Here is a 17,427-nt window from a genome sequence, read left to right on the forward strand (position 1 = left end):
GCCGCTCCCGCCTCCTCCGCAGCATCCGCAGCCTCGGGGGGACCCCCCGCACGCCCGGGCCCCTCCCCCCCGACCCCCGGGGCCCCCCCGAGACCCCCGGGGCCCCCCCAAAGCCCCCGGGGCCCCCCCCGACCCCCGGGGCCCCCCCAAACCCGCGCCCCCCCCGCGGGGGGGGATGGTTTGAGCCGGCGGAAGCGGCAAGGTGAGTTGGGGGAGGGGAGGGGGGAGGGGGGGTCCCTTTCCCCCTCCCCCCACCTCCCCCCACCTCCCCCCACCTCCCCCCACCTCCCCCTACCTCCCCCCCCCCCCCCCCAAATATCGACTGTCGCGGGGGATGTCGGGATGCTGGCGGTGGGGGAGGGGAGAGGATCGATCCCCTCCCCCCCCGGGGATGGGGGAGGGGCGGGGGGGGAGGGGCCGAGCATCCCCCCCACCCCCGCCTGGGTCCGCGGGGGGGGGGGGAGGCCCGGGGGCCTGGGTCCTCGCTGGGGGGCGGGGGCCGAGGCCATGGGGGGGATCCAGATGTGCGGGGGGGGGCAGGCGTCCGGGCAGCCCATCCAGATGTGCCGGCGTGGGATCCAGATGTGCGGGGGGCAGGTATCGGGGGGACCCAGATATTGGGGGGGGGGGGGCAAGTGTCTGGGCCCGGGGGATCCAGATGTGCGGGGGGAGGCGTCCAAGCAGCGCATCCAGATGTTCGGGGGGTGCAGGCATCGGGGGGGGGGGAGACCCAGGCGCGTGGGCACCGTATCCAGATGTTCCGGCGCGGGATCCAGATGTTCGGGGCGTTCGGATGGGGGGACCCAGGCGCCCGGGCATGAGATCCAGATGTTTGGGTGCGGGATCCAGATGTTTAGGGAGTTCACATGGGGGGACCCAGGTGCCTGGGCATCACATCCAGATGTTTGGGTGCGGGATCCAGATGTTTGGGGGACCCATGCGCCCGGGCGTCGCGCCCAGCTGTTGAGGCAGGGGATCCAGATGTTCAGACACTGGGATCCAGATGTTCGGGGGGTTGGATGGGGGCCCCAGGCGCCCGGGCATCGCGTCCAGATGTCCGGGTGCAGGATCCAGATGTTTGGGGGGGGGGTGGATGGGGGCCCCAGGCGCCTGGGCATCGCATCCAGATGTTCGGGCGCGGGATCCAGATGTTTGGGGGGCCCCATGTGCCCGGGCGTTGCCCCCAGCTGTTGAGACGCGGGATCCAGATGTTCGGGGCGTTCGGATGGGGGGACCCAGGCGCCTGGGCATGAGATCCAGATGTTTGGGTGCGGGATCCAGATGTTTTGGGGGACCCAGGTGTCCGGGAGGGGCCGCAGGCACCCGGGCATCGCATCCAGATGTCCGGGTGCAGGATCCAGATGTTCGGGGGGGTTGGAGGGGGGCCCCAGGCGCCCGGGCATCGCGTCCAGATGTTCGGGTGCGGGCTCCAGATGTTCAGGGGGGTTGGAGGGGGGCCCCAGGCGCCCGGGCATCGCATCCAGATGTTCGGGCGCGGGATCCAGATGTTTTGGGGGGCCCCATGTGCCCGGGCGTCGCCCCCAGCTGTTGAGGCGCAGGATCCAGATGTTCGGGGGGGTTGGAGGGGGGCCCCAGGCGCCCGGGCATCGCGTCCAGATGTTCGGGCGCGGGCTCCAGATGTTGGGGGGCCCCGGGCCTCCCGCTCTTCCCCCAGGATGGCGGAGGCGGGGCCCGTGGCCGCTTTCGGGGCGTCCCTGGGGGCCGCGGCGGGGCCCGATCCTGGCCCGGGGCCCCTGAGGCACCTGGGGCTGGGGGTGCTGCGCTCGGCGGGGAGGCGGCTGCGGCGCCTGCGGGTACGAGGGGGGGTCCCAGATGTTGGGGGGGGCGCGGGTTTGGGGGGTCCCCGCTTTTTGGGGGTCCCAGGCATTTGGGGGGGACCCGGGGGTTTGGGGGGGGTCCAGGGGTTCAGGGGGGCCCCGGGTTTGGGGGGACCCCGGGTTTGGGGGTTCCAGATGTTGGGGGGTCCCAGAGGTTTGGGGGGTCCCAGAAGTTGGGGGGCCTCGGGTTTGGGGGGGTCCCAGGCATTTGGGGGGGACCCGGGGGTTTGGGGGGGGGGGGGCCGGGGGTGCAGGGGGGTCCCCGATTTTGGGGGGACCCCGGCATCCAGGCGGGGGGGCCCCCACGGGTTTGGGTGAGGGGGAGATGGGGGGGCGGGGGGTTTGGGGGGCTCGGGGGGGCGGGGGGTTTGGGGGTCCCCCTGACGCCCCCCCAGCCGCACCCCGCGGGCCCCCGGACGTGGCTGTTCCTGGGGGGGCGCTGGGGCTCTGCGAGGCCGCGGGGCTCGACCCCTCCCTGGGGGTGGTGGGGGCCATCGCCGGGGGGCTCCCCCAAAGGTACGGGGGGGCCGGGGGGGCCGGGGGGGCTGGGGGGACCCCAAAGGTGCGGGGGGCCGGGGGGGACCCCGAAGGTGCGGAGGGCTGAGGGGGCCGGGGGGGCTGGGGGGACCCCAAAGGTGCGGGGGGCTGAGGGGGCCGGGGGGTCCTGGGGGGCTCCCCCAAGGGTAGGGGGGCTGGGGGGGGTCCTCAAAGGGGGGGGTACCCCAAAGGTATGGGGGTCCTGGGGGTTTGGGGGGGTTGGGGGGGGGCACCGGGGGGACTGGGGGGGGTCATTAAAGGGGGGTACCCCAAAGGTATGGGGGTCTGGGGGGTTTGGGGGGGCCCGGGGAGGTTGGGGGGCTCTGGGGGGGTTTGGGGGGGCTCAGGGGGGTTTGGGGGCTCAGGGGGCTCGGGGGGGCTCAGGGGGGCCCGGGGAGGTTGGGGGGCTCGGGGGGGGTTTGGGGGGGCTCAGGGGGGTTTGGGGGGCTCAGGGGGGCTCGGGGGGGCTCGGGGGGGCCCGGGGAGGTTGGGGACTCGGGGGGGGGGTTTGGGGGGCTCAGGGGGGCTCGGGGGGGCTCGGGGGGCTCGGGGGGTTTGGGGGGCTCTGGGGGTGTCGGGGTGCCCCTGACGCCCCCCCAGCCCCCTGCTGCCGGGGGGGGCGCGGGGGGCCCTGGCGCTGCTGCTCTTCGCCTCGGGGCTGTGGCTGCTGCTGGGCCTCATCCTGCGCCTGGGGCTGCGCCTGCTGCTGGGGGGCGCCGGGGGGGCGCTGGGGCGGCCCGGGCCCCCCCCCCGCCTCTGGCTGGTACGGGGGGGCCGGGGGGGCCCTGGGGGGCGGGGGGGGATATGGGGGGCTCTGGGGGTCCTGGGGGGCTGGGGGGGCCCTGGGGGGTCCTGAGGGGGGGCTATGGGGGCTGGGGGTGGCTATGGGGGGGTCCTGGGGGGCTCTGGGGGTCCTTGGGGGGGACATGGGGGGCGCTGGGGGGGCCGGGGGTGGGGCTATGGGGGGCTAAGGGGGCTGGGGGGGGCCTGGGGGGTCACGGGGGGGGCTATGGGGGGTAATGGGGGTCCTGGGGGGGCTACGGGGGGGGCTGGGTCATCCTGGGGGGCTATGGGGGGCTATGGGGGGGCTATTGCGGGGCATGGGGGTCCCCGGGGGGGCTGGGGGGTTGGGGGGCTCACGGCGGGTTCGGGGGGTCCCGGGGGTTGGGGGTCCCCGGGGGGTTGGGGGGCTCACGGCGGGTTCGGGGGGTCCCCGGGGGTTGGGGGTCCCCGGGGGGTTGGGGGGGTCCCGGGGGTTGGGGGGCTGACGGCGGGTTCGGGGGGGTTGGGGGTCCCCGGGGGTTGGGGGTCCCCGGGGGGTTGGGGGCTCACGGCGGGTTCGGGGGGTTGGGGGGTCCCCGGGGGGGTTGGGGGGCTCACGGCGGGTTCGGGGGGTTGGGGGGGTCCCCGGGGGGTTGGGGGTCCCCGGGGGGTTGGGGGGCTCACGGCGGGTTCGGGGGGGTCCCCGGGGGGGTTGGGGGTCCCCGGGGGTTGGGGGGCTCACAGCGGGTTCGGGGGGTCCCGGGGGGGTTGGGGGTCCCCGGGGGGGTTGGGGGGTCCCGGGGGTTGGGGGGCTCACGGCGGGTTCGGGGGGGTTGGGGGGGGTCCCCGGGGGGTTGGGGGTCCCCGGGGGGGTTGGGGGGCTCACGGCGGGTTCGGGGGGTGCCCGGGGGGTTGGGGGGGTCCCGGGGGTTGGGGGGCTGACGGCGGGTTCGGGGGGGTTGGGGGGGGTCCCCGGGGGGGTTGGGGGGCTCACGGCGGGTTCGGGGGGGTTGGGGGTCCCCGGGGGGGTTGGGGGCTCACGGCGGGTTCGGGGCGCAGGCGCTGGTGCGGATGTTCGCGGGGCGCCGGCCGGGGCTGCACAGCTTCCAGGGGGTGCTGCCCCCTGCCCCTCCCCCCTGCACGACACCGTCCACCGGGTGAGGGGGGCCCGGGGGGGGCTGGGGGTCCCTAAGGGGGCCCTGGGGGTCTTGGGGGGGTCTGGGGGTCCTGGGGGGTCCCTGGGGGGGGGGCTGGGGGTCCCTAAGGGGGCCCTGGGGGGTCTCTAAGGGGGTCTGGGGGCCCTGGGGGGTCTTGGGGGGTCCTGGGGGTCCCTGGGGGGGCTGGGGGGGCTGGGGGTCCCTAAGGGGGCCCTGGGGGTCCCTTGGGGGGGCTGGGGGTCCCTAAGGGGGCCCTGGGGGGTCCTGCAGGGGTTTGGGGGTCCTGGGGGTCCCTGAGGAGCTCGGGGGGTCCCTGGGGGGGTCAGTGGGACTTTGGGGGGGTCCCGGGAGGGGATGGGGGTGGGGGTGGGGGGTCCCTGGGGGGGTTGTGGGTGGAGGGGGGCTTGGGGTGCCCCCGGGGGGGGTTAGGGGGCCCCCGGGGGTTTCGGGGTGCGGGCTGACCCCCCCCCAGGCCGTGGCCTCGCTGCAGGCGCTGGGGCCGGGGGGGGGCCGGGAGCGGCTGCCCGCCCTCGCCCGCAGTTTTCTGGGGGGGCCGGGCCCCCAACTCCAGCGGTGGCTGCGCCTGCGAGCCTGGGCCCTCCCCAGCTACGTGAGCGGCGGGGGTCCCTATAGGGTCCGGGGGGGCTGGGGGTCCCTATAGGGTCCGGGGGGTCCTGGGGGTCCTGGGGGTCCCTATGAGGTCCCTGGGGGGGCTGGGGGTCCTGGGGGTCCCTATAGGGTCCGGGGGGCGGGGTTCCTGGGGGTCCCTATAGGGTCCTGGGGTGGGCTGGGGGTCCCTATAGGGTCCGGGGGGTCCTGGGGGTCCTGGGGGTCCCTATGAGGTCCCTGGGGGGGCTGGGGGTCCTGGGGGTCCCTATAGGTTCTGGGGGGTCCTGGGGGTCCCTATAGGGTCTGGGGGGTCCTGGGGGGGCTGGGGGTCCCTATAGGGTCCGAGGGGGGGCTGGGGGGTCCTGGGGGTCCCTATAGGGTCTGGGGGGTCCTGGGGGTCCTGGGGGGTCCCTATAGGGTCCTAGGGGGTCATGGGGGTGTCTGGGGGTCCCTATAAGGTCCTGGGGGGGGCTGGGGGTCCTGGGGGTCCCTATAGGGTCCGGGGGGTCCTGGGAGGGTCCTGGGGGTCCCTATAGGGTCTGGGGGGTCCTGGGGGGGCTGGGGGTCCCTATAGGGTCCTGGGGTGGGCTGGGGGTCCTGGGGGTCCCTATAGGTTCTGGGGGGGTCCTGGGGGGTCCCTATAGGGTCCGGGGGGTCCTGGGGGGCTGGGGGTCCCTATGAGGTCCCTGGGGGGGCTGGGGGTCCTGGGGGTCCCTATAGGGTCGGGGGTGGTCCTGGGGGTCCCTATAGGGTCTGGGGGGTCCTGGGGGGTCTGGGGGTCCTATGGGGTCCCTATAGGGTCCTGGGGGGGGGCTGGGGGTTCTATAGGGTCCTGGGGGGTCCTGGGGGTCCCTATGAGGTCCCTGGGGGGGATCTGGAGTCCTATGGGGTCCCTATAGGGTGCGGGGGGGGGGGGGTCTGGGGGTCCTGGGGTTCCCTATATGGTCCTAGAGGGGGGCTGGGGGTCCTATGGGGTCCGGGGGGCCCTATAGGGTCCGGGGGGAGGCTGGGGGGTCCTGGGGGTTTGGGGGGTCCTTGAGGTCCTTATGGGGTCCGGGGGGTCCCTATGGGGTCCGGGGGGACCCTGGGGGTTCGGGGGGCTTTCGGGGTCCCCCCAGCCCCCCCTGCCCCCCCCCCCCCGCAGCTGAGCGACCTCTGGGAGGAGCACGTGCACCTGGGGGGCCGCGGCCCCCTCCCCACCACCAGCAACTACTACCTCATGGTGAGCCGGGCCCCCCACCCCGGCCCCCCCAAACCCCGGGGCCCCCAAACCCCGGGCCCCCCACCCCGGCCCCCCCAAACCCCGGGGCCCCCCAAACCCCGGGCCCCCCCACCCCGGCCCCCCCAAACCCCGGGGCCCCCAAACCCCGGGCCCCCCCACCCCGGCCCCCCCAAACCCCGGGCCCCCCACCCCGGGCCCCCCCACCCCGGCCCCCCCAACCCCGGGGCCCCCAAACCCCGGGGCCCCCAAACCACGGCCCCCCCAAACCCCGGGGCCCCCCCAAACCCCTGGGTGCCCCCTAAAAGCCCAACCTCCCCCCCAAAACCCTGGGGTCCCCCCAAAAGCCAGGGTCCCCCCCCAGATGCTGGGGGTCCCCCTGGGTGCCAGGGACCCCCGGACCCACTGGGATCCCCCCAAATGTTGGGGTCCCCCCCAAACCCCTGAGTCCTCCCTCAAAACTGGGGTTCCCCCAAACCCTCGGGATCCCCCAAACCCCGGGGTCCCCCCCAAACCCCGGGGTCCCCCCCAAAAAACTGAGGTCCCCCCAAAAACTGGGGTCCCCCCCAACCCCTGGCTCCCTTGGGGTGCAGGGGGTCCCCGGTGTCGGGACCCCCCCAAATCGGGGTGCTGGGGGGGGGGGTCCCCGGTGTCGGGGTGCCGGGGGGGGGGTGGGTGCGGGGGTCCCACACTTCGGGGCCCCCCCAGGACCTGCTGGGCCCCCCCCCGACGCGGGTCCAGGCCGCCCGCGCCGCCAACCTGGCCTTCGGCCTCCTGCGCTTCCGCAGCCTCCTCCTCCGCGGGGAGCTGCCCCCCGTGAGCACCCCAAAATTGGGGGGGGGTCGGGGGGGATTGGGGGCTCCTGGGGGGGGGTTGGGGGGTCCCAGCGGGGGGATTTGGGGTCTGGGGGGGGGATTGGGATCCTGGGAGGGATTGGGGGCTCCTGGGGGGGCATTTGGGGGTCCTGGGGGAGGGATTTGGGGTCTGGGGGGAACTGGGGGGTCCTGGGGGGCATTTGGGGTCTGGGGGGATTTGGGGGGTCCCAGAGGGGGATTTGGGGTCTGGGGGGGGGATTGGGATCCTGGGGGGATTGGGGGGTCCTGGGGGGGGGGATTTGGGGTCTGGGGGGATTGGGGGGTCCTGGGGGAGGGATTTGGGGTCTGGGGGGGATTTGGGGGGTCTGGGGGGATTGGGGGGTCTGGGGGGATTGGGGGCCCTGGGGGGGATTGGGGGGTCTGGGGGGGGATTTGGGGGGTCCCGGGGGGGATTGGGGGCCTTGGGGGCCCTGGGGGGCGGGGGCCGGGGCGCGGGGTGACGTGGGGGTCCCCCAGGTGCTCTTTCGGGGGACGCTGCCCACCTGCTCGGCGCAGTACGAGCGGCTCTTCAACACCACGCGCCTGCCCGGGGAGAGCCGGGGTACGGCACCCCCGAACCCCGCACCCCCGAACCCCGCACCCCCGAACCCCGCACCCCCGAACCCCGCAACCCCAACCCCCGGGCACCCCCGAACCCCGCACCCCCAACCCCCGGGCGCCCCCGAACCCCGCACCCCCGAACCCCGCACCCCCGGGCACCCCCGAACCCCGCACCCCCAAACCCCGCACCCCCAACCCCCGGGCGCCCCCGAACCCCCTGGGGACCCCGAAACCCCCCTTGGGATCCCCAGGTGCCCCCCTGGGACCCCCAAACCCCCCCGGGACCCCAAAATCCCCTTGGGGATGCCCCCACATCCCCCCTGGGCCCCCCACGCCCCCCGGGACCCCCCAAATCCCCCCCTGGGCCCCCCACCCCACCCCACGGGGCCCCCCACCTCCCCCCAGGGACCCCAAATCCCCCTGGGACCCCCAAATCCCCCTGGGTCCCCCTAAGCCCCCCGGGACCCCCAAAACCCCCCTTGGCCCCCCCCATCACCCCCATTGGCCCCCAGATCCCCCCAGGAACCCCCAAATCCCCTCCGGGACCCTCACCTCCCCCTCTTGGGCCCCCCATCACCCCCAGGGACCCCCGCCCCCCCGGGGCCCCCAAATCCCCCTGGGCCCCCCAACCCCCCCCGGGCCCCCCACCCCCCGGGGACCCCCAACCCCCCCCGGGCCCCCCCCCCACCCCCCAACCCCCCCAAACCCCCCCCCCCCGACTTGCCCCCCCAGACCGGCTGCGGCACGGCGGGGGCGGGGGGCCGCTGGCGGTGCTGCACGGGGGGCGGCTGTTCCGGGTGCCGGTGACGCGGGGGGGCCGCATCCTGCGCCCCCGGGCGCTGCAGAGCCAATTCCAGCGGGTGCTGGACGGGGGGGGGCCCCCCCAGGAGGCCCCGGGGGTGCTGACGGCGGGGGACAGGTACGGGGGGGCGGGGGGGATATGGGGGGGGGGGGATGGGGGGGCTATAGGGGATGGGGGGGCTATGGGGGGGATGGGGGATGGGGGGCTGTGGGGGGGCTATAGGGGATGGGGGGGCTATGGGGGGGATGGGGGATGGGGGGGCTGTGGGGGGGCTATAGGGGATGGGGGTCTATGGGGGGGATGGGGGGACTCTGGGGGGCTATGGGGGGTGGGGGAGCTGTGGGGGGGCTGTGGGGGGCTATGGGGGGCTATAAGAGGCTATGGGGGGCTATGGGGGGGCTGTGGGGGGGCTATAGGGGATGGGGGGGCTATGGGGGGGATGGGGGATGGGGGGGCTGTGGGGGGGCTATAGGGGATGGGGGTCTATGGGGGGGATGGGGGGACTCTGGGGGGCTATGGGGGGTGGGGGAGCTGTGGGGGGCTGTGGGGGGCTATGGGGGGCTATAAGGGGCTATAAGGGGCTACGGGGGGCTGTGGGGGGCTGTGGGGGGCTATGGGGGGGCTATAAGAGGCTATGGGGGGCTATGGGGGGCTATGGGGGGGCTATAAGGGGCTATGGGGGGCTGTGGGGGGCTATAAGGGGCTATGGGGGGCTATAAGGGGCTGGGGGGGCTATAAGGGGCTGTGGGGGCTATAAGGGGCTGTGGGGGGCTGTGGGGCTGTGGGGGGCTATAAGGGGCTGTGGGGGGGCTGTGGGGGGCTGTGGGGGGCTATAAGGGGCTGTGGGGGGCTATGAGGGGCTATGGGGGGCTATAAGGGGCTGTGGGGGGGCTATGGGGGGCTATAAGGGGCTATGGGGGGGCTGTGGGGGGCTATAAGGGGCTGTGGGGGGGCTATGAGGGGCTATGGGGGGGCTATGAGGGGCTATGGGGGGCTATAAGGGGCTGTGGGGGGCTGTGGGGCTGTGGGGGGCTGGGGGGGGGCTGGGGGGGGCAGCGGGGCCGTGCCCCCCGCGGGCTCTGAGGCCCCGGCCCCAGGCGCCCCTGGGCGCGGGCGCGGGCCGCGCTGCAGGCGGGGGGGGGCAGCGCCGCCGCCCTGCGGGTGGTGGGCGAAGCCCCCTTCCCCCTGGCCCTCGACCCCCCCCCGCTGCCGGGGACCCCCCGGGGACCCCCCCCAGGGCGGGGGAGGGGCCGGGGACCCCCCCGGGGACGGGGACCTGGACGCCGAGGCCAAGGCGCTGCTGCACGGACCCTGCCACAACCGGTCAGAGCCCCCCGGGACCCCCAAACCCCCCCGGGACCCCCAAATCCCCCCCAGGGACCCCCAAACCCCCCGGGACCCCCAAACCCCCGGGACCCCCAAATCCCCCGGGACCCCCAAATCCCCCCCAGGGACCCCCAAATCCCCCCGGGACCCCCAAATCCCCCAGGGACCCCCAAATCCCCCGGGACCCCCAAACCCCCGGGACCCCCAAATCCCCCGGGACCCCCAAATCCCCCTGGGATCCCCAAATCCAGACCAGGGACCCCCAAATCCCCCCTGGGACCCCCCCCCAAACCTCCTGGGATCCCCCAAATCCACACACCAGGGACCCCCAAATCCCCCCGGCACCCCCAAACCCCCCCCAGGGACCCCCAACTCCCCCGGGACCCCCAAATCCCCCCGGGGACCCCCAAATCCCCCGGGACCCCCAAACCCCCCGGGACCCCCAAATCCCCCGGGACCCCCAAATCCCCCCAGGGACCCCCAAATCCCCCCGGGACCCCCAAACCCCCCGGGACCCCCAAATCCACACCAGGGACCCCCAAACCCCCCGGGACCCCCAAACCCCCGGGACCCCCAAATCCCCCCAGGGACCCCCAAATCCCCCCGGGACCCCCAAATCCCCCCCAGGGACCCCCAAATCCCCCCGGGACCCCCAAACCCCCCGGGACCCCCAAATCCACACCAGGGACCCCCAAACCCCCCGGGACCCCCAAACCCCCGGGACCCCCAAATCCCCCCAGGGACCCCCAAATCCCCCGGGACCCCCAAACCCCCCGGGACCCCCAAATCCACACCAGGGACCCCCAAACCCCCCGGGACCCCCAAACCCCCGGGACCCCCAAATCCCCCCCAGGGACCCCCAAATCCCCCCGGGACCCCCAAACCCCCCGGGACCCCCAAATCCACACCAGGGACCCCCAAATCCCCCCGAGACCCCCAAATCCCCCCGGGACCCCCTGATCCCCCCAGGGACCCCCAAATCCCCCCGGGACCCCCCAAATCCACACCAGGGACCCCCCAAATCCCCCCGAGACCCCCAAATCCCCCCGAGACCCCCTGATCCCCCCAGGGACCCCACATCTCCCCCCGGGACCCCCCAAATCCACACCAGGGACCCCCAAATCCCCCTGGGACCCCCCAAATCCCCCCGAGACCCCCTGATCCCCCCAGGGACCCCACATCTCCCCCGGGACCCCAAATCCCCCCCCCGGGGCCCCCAAACTCCCCTGGGACCCCCCAAATCCCCCCTGGGACCCCCCAGCCCCCCCCGCGCCCCCCCGGCTGCGGGTGCCCCCCACCCAGGCCCCCATCCCCCCCCAGCTGGTTCGATAAATCCTTCACCCTCGTCGTCTTCGGCTGCGGGCGCGCGGGGCTGAACGTGGAGCACTCGTGGGGGGACCCCCCCGTGGCGGGGCACCTCTGGGAGGTACCGCACCCCCGGGGGCCCCCCGAGGGGCTGGGACCCCCCCGCACCCATGGGGGGCCCCCCAAAATGGCTGGGGCACCCCCGCACCCCCGGGGGCCCCCCGAGGGGCTGGGACCCCCCCGCACCCATGGGGGCCCCCCAAAATAGCTGGGACCCCCCCGCACCCCCGGGGGCCCCCCGAGGGGCTGGGACCCCCCCGCACCCATGGGGGGCCCCCAAAATGGCTGGGACCCCCCCGCACCCCCGGGGGCCCCCCGAGGGGCTGGGACCCCCCCGCACCCATGGGGGGCCCCCCAAAACGCCCAGGACCCCCCTGCACCCATGGGTACCCCCCAAAATGCCTGGGTGCCCCCCTGCACCCATGGGTGCCCCCCCCAGTGCCTGGGACCCCCCCCCAAACTCCTGGGTGCCCCCCCAAAACGCCCGGGACCCCCCCGCACCCATGGGTGCCCCCCCGAATGCCTGGGTCCCCCGGGGGGGGGATGACAATTGAGGGTAAATGGGGACCAGTGGGGGCAACTGGGGCTACTGGGAGGGCAACTGGGGACAACTGGGGGGACAACTGGGGGCAACTGGGAGGATGGGGGGCAACTGGGGATAACTGGGGAGACAATTGGGGGTAACTGGGGGCAACTGGGGGGACAATTGGGGTAATTGGGGATAACTGGGGGGACAACTGGGGGTAACTGGGGGCAACTGGGAGGATTAGGGGCAACTGGGGGCAACTGGGGGGACAATTGGGGGAACTGGGGGCAACTGGGGGGCAACTGGGGGCAACTGGGGGGACAATTGGGGTAACTGGGGGGCAACTGGGAGGCAACTGGGAGGGAACTGGGGGCAACTGGAGCAACTGGGTCCCTCCCAGTATGCGCTGGCCACGGACGTGCTGGAACTGGGCTACGAGGACAGCGGGGACTGTCGGGGGGGGGTCGAGCCCGGCCCCCCCCCCCCCCCAGCCCCTGCACTGGGACATCCCCCCAGAGGTAACTGGGAGGACTGGGAGCACTGGGGGGGGGGGGCTGCTGGGGAGCAGGAACAACTGGGAGGCAACTGGGGGGTGATTGGAGGCAACTGGGGGGGGACTGGGGGCAACTGGAGCAACTGGGAGGCAACTGGGGGGGTACTGGTGGCAACTGGGGGGGCCTGGGGGCAACTGGGGCAACTGGGGGGATATTGGGGGCAACTGGGGGGGCTGGGGGCAACTGGGAGGCAACTGGGGGTGACTGGGAGCAACTGGGGCAACTGGGGGGATACTGGAGGCAACTGGGGGGGCTGGGGGCAACTGGGAGGCAACTGGGGGTGACTGGGGGCAACTGGGGCAACTGGGGGGATACTGGAGGCAACTGGGGGGCCTGGGGGCAACTGGGAGGCAACTGGGGGTGACTGGGGGCAACTGGGGCAACTGGGGGGATACTGGAGGCAACTGGGGGGCCTGGGGGCAACTGGGAGGCAACTGGGGGTGACTGGGGGCAACTGGGGGGGCTGGGGGCAGTTTGGGGGCATTTCAAGCCATTTTGGGGGTGTTTGGGGGGGGGCGCCTGAGGGGGGTGGGGGGGGTTGGGGTGCTCGGGGGTGGGGGGGGTTGGGGTGCTCGGAGCTGGGGGGCCTTGGGGGGGAGGGGCCTGGGGGGGGCTCCCCAGGTCCCTTTTTGGGGGGGGGGGGTTGGGGCAGTTTGGGGCATTTGGGGGGGGTTGGGGTGGTGCCGGGGGGGGGGGGGGGGCTGGGGTGCCTGGGGGCAGATTTTGGGGTGCAGGGGGGGGTTGGGGTGCCGGGGGGGTTGGGGGGTGCCGGGGGCTGATTTGGGGGTGCGCAGTGCCGGGGGGGTTGGGGGGTGCTGGGGGGGTTGGGGTGCCGGGGGGGGTGGGGTGCCGGGGGCTGATTTGGGGGTGCGCAGTGCCGGGGGGGTGGGGGGTGCCGGGGGGGGTTGGGGGGTGCCGGGGGGGGTTGGGGTGCCGGGGGGGTGGGGGGTGCCGGGGGCTGATTTGGGGGTGCGCAGTGCCGGGGGGGTTGGGGGGTGCCGGGGGGGGGGGGTTGGGGTGCCGGGGGCTGATTTGGGGGTGCGCAGTGCCGGGGGGGGTGGGGGGTGCCGGGGGCTGATTTGGGGGTGCGCAGTGCCGGGGGGGGTTGGGGGGTGCCGGGGGGGGTGGGGGGTGCCGGGGGGGGGGTGGGGTGCCGGGGGCTGATTTGGGGGTGCGCAGTGCCGGGGGGGTTGGGGGGTGCCGGGGGGGGGGGGTGGGGTGCCGGGGGCTGATTTGGGGGTGCGCAGTGCCGGGGGGGGGGGGTGGGGGGGTGCCGGGGGGGGGGTGGGGTGCCGGGGGCTGATTTGGGGGTGCGCAGTGCCGGGGGGGGTTGGGGGGTGCCGGGGGGGTTGGGGTGCCGGGGGCTGATTTGGGGGTGCGCAGTGCCGGGGGGGGGGGGGGTGCCGGGGGGGGGGGGGGTTGGGGTGCCGGGGGCTGATTTGGGGGTGCGCAGTGCCGGGGGCGCTGGCCGGGGCCCTGGGGGCCGCCCGGGCGCTGGCGGCCGATCTGCAGCTCCACGTCTTCGCCTTCGCGCCCCCCGGGGCCCCCCCGCCCCCCGACGCCCTCGTCCAGCTGGCGCTGCAGCTCGCCCTGCTCCGCGTGAGCGCCCCTCCCCCCCGGGACCCCCCCCCCGGAGCCCCTCCCCCCGGGACCCCCCCCACCTGGCCCCCCCCCCCCCCGGGACCCCCCACCCACCTGGGACTCCCCCCAGGACCTCCCCCCCGGGACCCCCCCCGGGCGCCCCACCCCCCGGGACCCCCACCCCCCCCCCACCTGGGCCTCCCCCCGGGACCCCCAAACCCCCTGGGGACCCCACCCCCCCTTGGCCTCCCCCCCCCGGGGACCCCCAATTCCCCCCTCCCCCCAGGTCTTTCCCTCCCTGGGCCCCCCATGACCCCTTGGTGACCCCGTTGTGACCCCTGTGACCCCTTGGTGACCCCGCTATGACCCCCGTGACCCCCTGAACCCTGTTACCCCTTGGTGACCCCTTCCCCCGTGACCCCCAGGTGACCTCCTGAACCCCATGACCCCATCGTGACCTCCCTACTCCCTCTGACCCCACAGTGACCCCTTCCCCCCTGACCCCCTGTGACCTCATGACCCCCCCTTTGCCGTGACCCCTGTGACCCTATGGTGACCCCCTGTCCCCTGTGACCTCATGACCCCCCCCCTGTGCCGTGACCCCTGTGACCCTTTGGTGACCCCCTGTCCCCTGTGACCTCATGACCCCCCCCCCCATTTGCCATGACCACCTGGGGCCTCTCTGCCCCCCGTGACCCCGTGACCCCCTGACCCTGATCTCTGACCTCGTGACCCCAACCCCTGACCCCAAACCCACCCCACCCCGACCCCTGACCCCGCCCCCGACGCCGCCCCCCGCAGGAGCGCGGCCCCGCCCCTGACCCCTGGCCCTGCCCATGACCCCTGACTCCGCCCCTGTCCCCGCCCCTGCCACAGAAGTGTGTCCCCAGCCCTGACCCCACCCCTGACCCCGCCCCTGGCCCCGCCCCCCGCAGAAGCGCGGCCCCGCCCCTGGCCCAGCTCCGGCCCCGCCCGTGACCCCTGACTCCTCCCCTGACCCCGCCCCTGCTACGGGAGCGCGGCCCCGCCCCTGACCCCTGGCCCCGCCCCTTGCCCTGACCCCGCCCCCGGCCCCGCCCCCGCAGGAGCGCGGCCCCGCCCTGTGCTACCAGGCGGTGCCCACGCTGCTGTTCCAGGAGGGGCGGGCGGAGGCGGCGCGGGGCTGCGGCCCCCCCCTGCGGGCGCTGGCGGCCGCCATGGCCGATCCCGGCTGCGGGGTGAGGGGGGCCCGGAATGGGGGGGGGGGGGGCTGGGATGGGGGGGGCCCGGAATGGGGGGGGGGCCGGGATGGGGGAAGGGGGCCCCGGAATGGGGGGGGGGGCCGGAACGGGGGGAGGGGCCCGGAATGGGGGGGGGGGCCGGAAGGGGGGAAGGGGGCCCCGGAATGAGGGGGGGGCCGGAATGGGGGGGAGGGGCCCGGAATGGGGGAAGGGGGCCCCGGAATGGGGGGGGCCGGGATGGGGGGGCCGGAATGGGGGGAGGGGCCCGGACGGGGGGGCGGGAATGGGGGGGAGGGGCCCGGAATGGGGAGGGGGCCGAAATGGGGGGGGGGGGGGCCCGGACGGGGGTGGCCGGGATGGGGGGGGGGGGCCCGGAATGGGGGGGCCCGGAATGAGGGGGGGGCCGGAATGGGGGGAGGGGCCCGGAATGGGGGGGGCCGGAAGGGGGGAAGGGGGCCCCGGAATGAGGGGGGCCGGAATGGGGGGGAGGGGCCGGAACGGGGGAGGGCACTGCAAAGGGGGGGGGACCCCAAAACCTGGGGGGGGGCTGGGACCTGGGGGAGCCCCCAAGAGTGGGGCGAGATGGGGGGCGGGGTCCCGGGGGGGCGGGGTCCCGGGGGGGCGGGGTCCCTGGGGGGCGGGGTTTGGGGTCCCTGGGGCGGGGGTCCCGGGTTTGGGGGCGTGGCGCTGACCCCCCCCGCCGCAGCGCGCGCGGCGGCGGGCGTTGCTGGGCGCGGCCCTGCGTCAGCAGCGGGGGCTGCGGCGGGCGGCCATGACGGGGGCGGGGCTGGACCGGCACCTGCAGGCGCTGGCGGCTGTGGCCGGGCAGCTGCGGCTCCGCCCCCCCTTCCTGGTCGAGGTGGGCGGGGCCCGGGAGTGGGCGTGGCAGCGGAACGGGCGTGGCCGGTGGAGGGTGGGGCCACAGAAGGGGCGACACTATGTGGAGGGGCGTGGCCTAGGGAAGGGGTGGGGCCACTGGAGGGGTGGAGCCAAGAGCAGGGGCGGGGCCTGGGGGGTCTGCAGTCACACCCTTCCTGGTTGAGGTGGGCGGGGTCACCGAGGGGGCGGGGCCACGGGAATGGGCGGGGCCAAGGGGAGGGGTGGGACCAAGGGAAGGGGCAGGGCCAAGTAAGGGTGGGGCCAAGGGAAGGGGCGGGGCTAAGGGGAGGGGGCAAGGGGGTGGGGCCAAAGGATGGGTGGGGCCAAGGGGAGGGGTGGGGCCAAGGGAAGGGGCGGGGTCAAGGGAAGGGAGGGACCAAGGGAAGGGGCGTGGCCAAGTGAGAGGCGGTGCCTGGGTGATGGATGGTGAAGTCTGGGCATGGGCGTGGCCACTGGGAGGTGGGGCCCGGGAAGGGCGTGGCTTGGGGGGGCGTGGTCAGTGCTGCAGGGGCGGGGCTTGGGGGTGAATCCATGGGAGCCCTGGGCCTTGGGGGCGGGTCCTGGGCCTTGGGGGCGTGGTCTCATTTGCATCCCACAGGTGCTGGGGCAGCCCTGGGCCCTGGCCTCCAGCCCCGCCCCCCGGCCACACCCCCCGCTGCTGCCCCACCCCCTGCGCCCCGCGGGCGGCGGCTTCGCCCCGGTGGGTGCTGGGGGGGGGAGGGGCGGGTCGGGGGGGAGGGGGGTGTCCCCTTGGAGGGGGGTGGGGGGTCCTGGGCCCCTGGTTGGGGGGGAGGGGTTTTGGGGGGGGGATCCCGTACCCCCCCCCCCGATGCCTGGGTCCCTTGGGGGGAGGGGGGGTATTTGGGGGTGGGGGTGGGGCCTGGTCCCCTGGGTGGGGGAGGGGGGTATTTGGGGGTGGGGCCTGGTCCTCTGGGTGGGGGAGGGGTAATTGGGGGGGTCCTGGTCCCCTTGGGGGGGGGTGGGGGTGATTTTTGGGGTGCGCCCCCCCCCCCCTCCGGCGCCTGCGCCCCTCCCCCCACCCCCACCCCGACGGCTACGGCGTCTCCTACGCGCGGGGGGGCGACGATGACGTCACGGCCGCCATCATCTTCCACGTCAGCTGCAGAGCCTCCAGCCCCCGCACGGTGAGGTGGGGGGCGGGGGGGGGGGGGTCCCCCAAACCTGCCCCTCCCCCCCCCGGACCCCCTCCCCCCCCTCTGACCCCTCCCCTCCCCCCAGGACGCCCGACGCTTCGCTGGTCAGATCCGGGCGGCACTGGGGGAACTGGGGGAGCTGCTGGGGGGGGGAGGAGTGAGGGGGGAGGGGACCCCTCCCCCCCTCCCAAATAAAGAGCTGGGACCCCCCCCCCCCGGGCTGCGGGCGTCTGTGCTGGGGGAACTGGGGGCACTGGGGGGTTACTGGGGGGCAATGGGGGCGTAATGGAGTACCTGGGGGTTTACTGGGGGCACTGGGAGGTTGCTGGGGGGTAATGGGGTACTGGGGGGCACTGGGAGGTTATTGGGGGGTAATGGGAGGACTGGAGGGCACTGGGAGGTTGCTGGGGGGTAATGGGGGGACTGCGGGGCACTGGGAGGTTAGTGGGGGGTAATGGGGATACTGGGGGTTACTGGGGGGAT

General features: G+C 75.6%; 1 pseudogene across 1 annotated transcript; it reads left to right on the forward strand.

Moving 5' to 3' along the window:
- Nucleotides 1–1,676: 1,676 nt before the first annotated feature.
- LOC148053727 (carnitine O-palmitoyltransferase 1, liver isoform-like) lies at nucleotides 1,677–17,230 on the forward strand (annotated as a pseudogene). Its single transcript, XR_015707920.1, has 19 exons — nucleotides 1,677–1,743; nucleotides 1,796–1,814; nucleotides 2,234–2,354; nucleotides 2,976–3,138; nucleotides 4,197–4,294; nucleotides 4,767–4,904; nucleotides 6,048–6,125; nucleotides 6,831–6,938; nucleotides 7,454–7,538; nucleotides 8,270–8,456; nucleotides 9,437–9,662; nucleotides 10,986–11,091; nucleotides 11,957–12,074; nucleotides 13,683–13,709; nucleotides 14,777–14,908; nucleotides 15,618–15,824; nucleotides 16,389–16,490; nucleotides 16,831–16,935; nucleotides 17,030–17,230. The product of XR_015707920.1 is annotated as a carnitine O-palmitoyltransferase 1, liver isoform-like (transcript).
- Nucleotides 17,231–17,427: the final 197 nt, after the last annotated feature.

The sequence above is a fragment of the Nipponia nippon genome, unplaced genomic scaffold (assembly GCF_047370975.1).
Source record: "Nipponia nippon isolate SJK-2023a ecotype South Korea unplaced genomic scaffold, ASM4737097v1 scaffold_38, whole genome shotgun sequence".
In the NCBI taxonomy this organism is placed as follows: Eukaryota; Metazoa; Chordata; class Aves; order Pelecaniformes; family Threskiornithidae; genus Nipponia; species Nipponia nippon.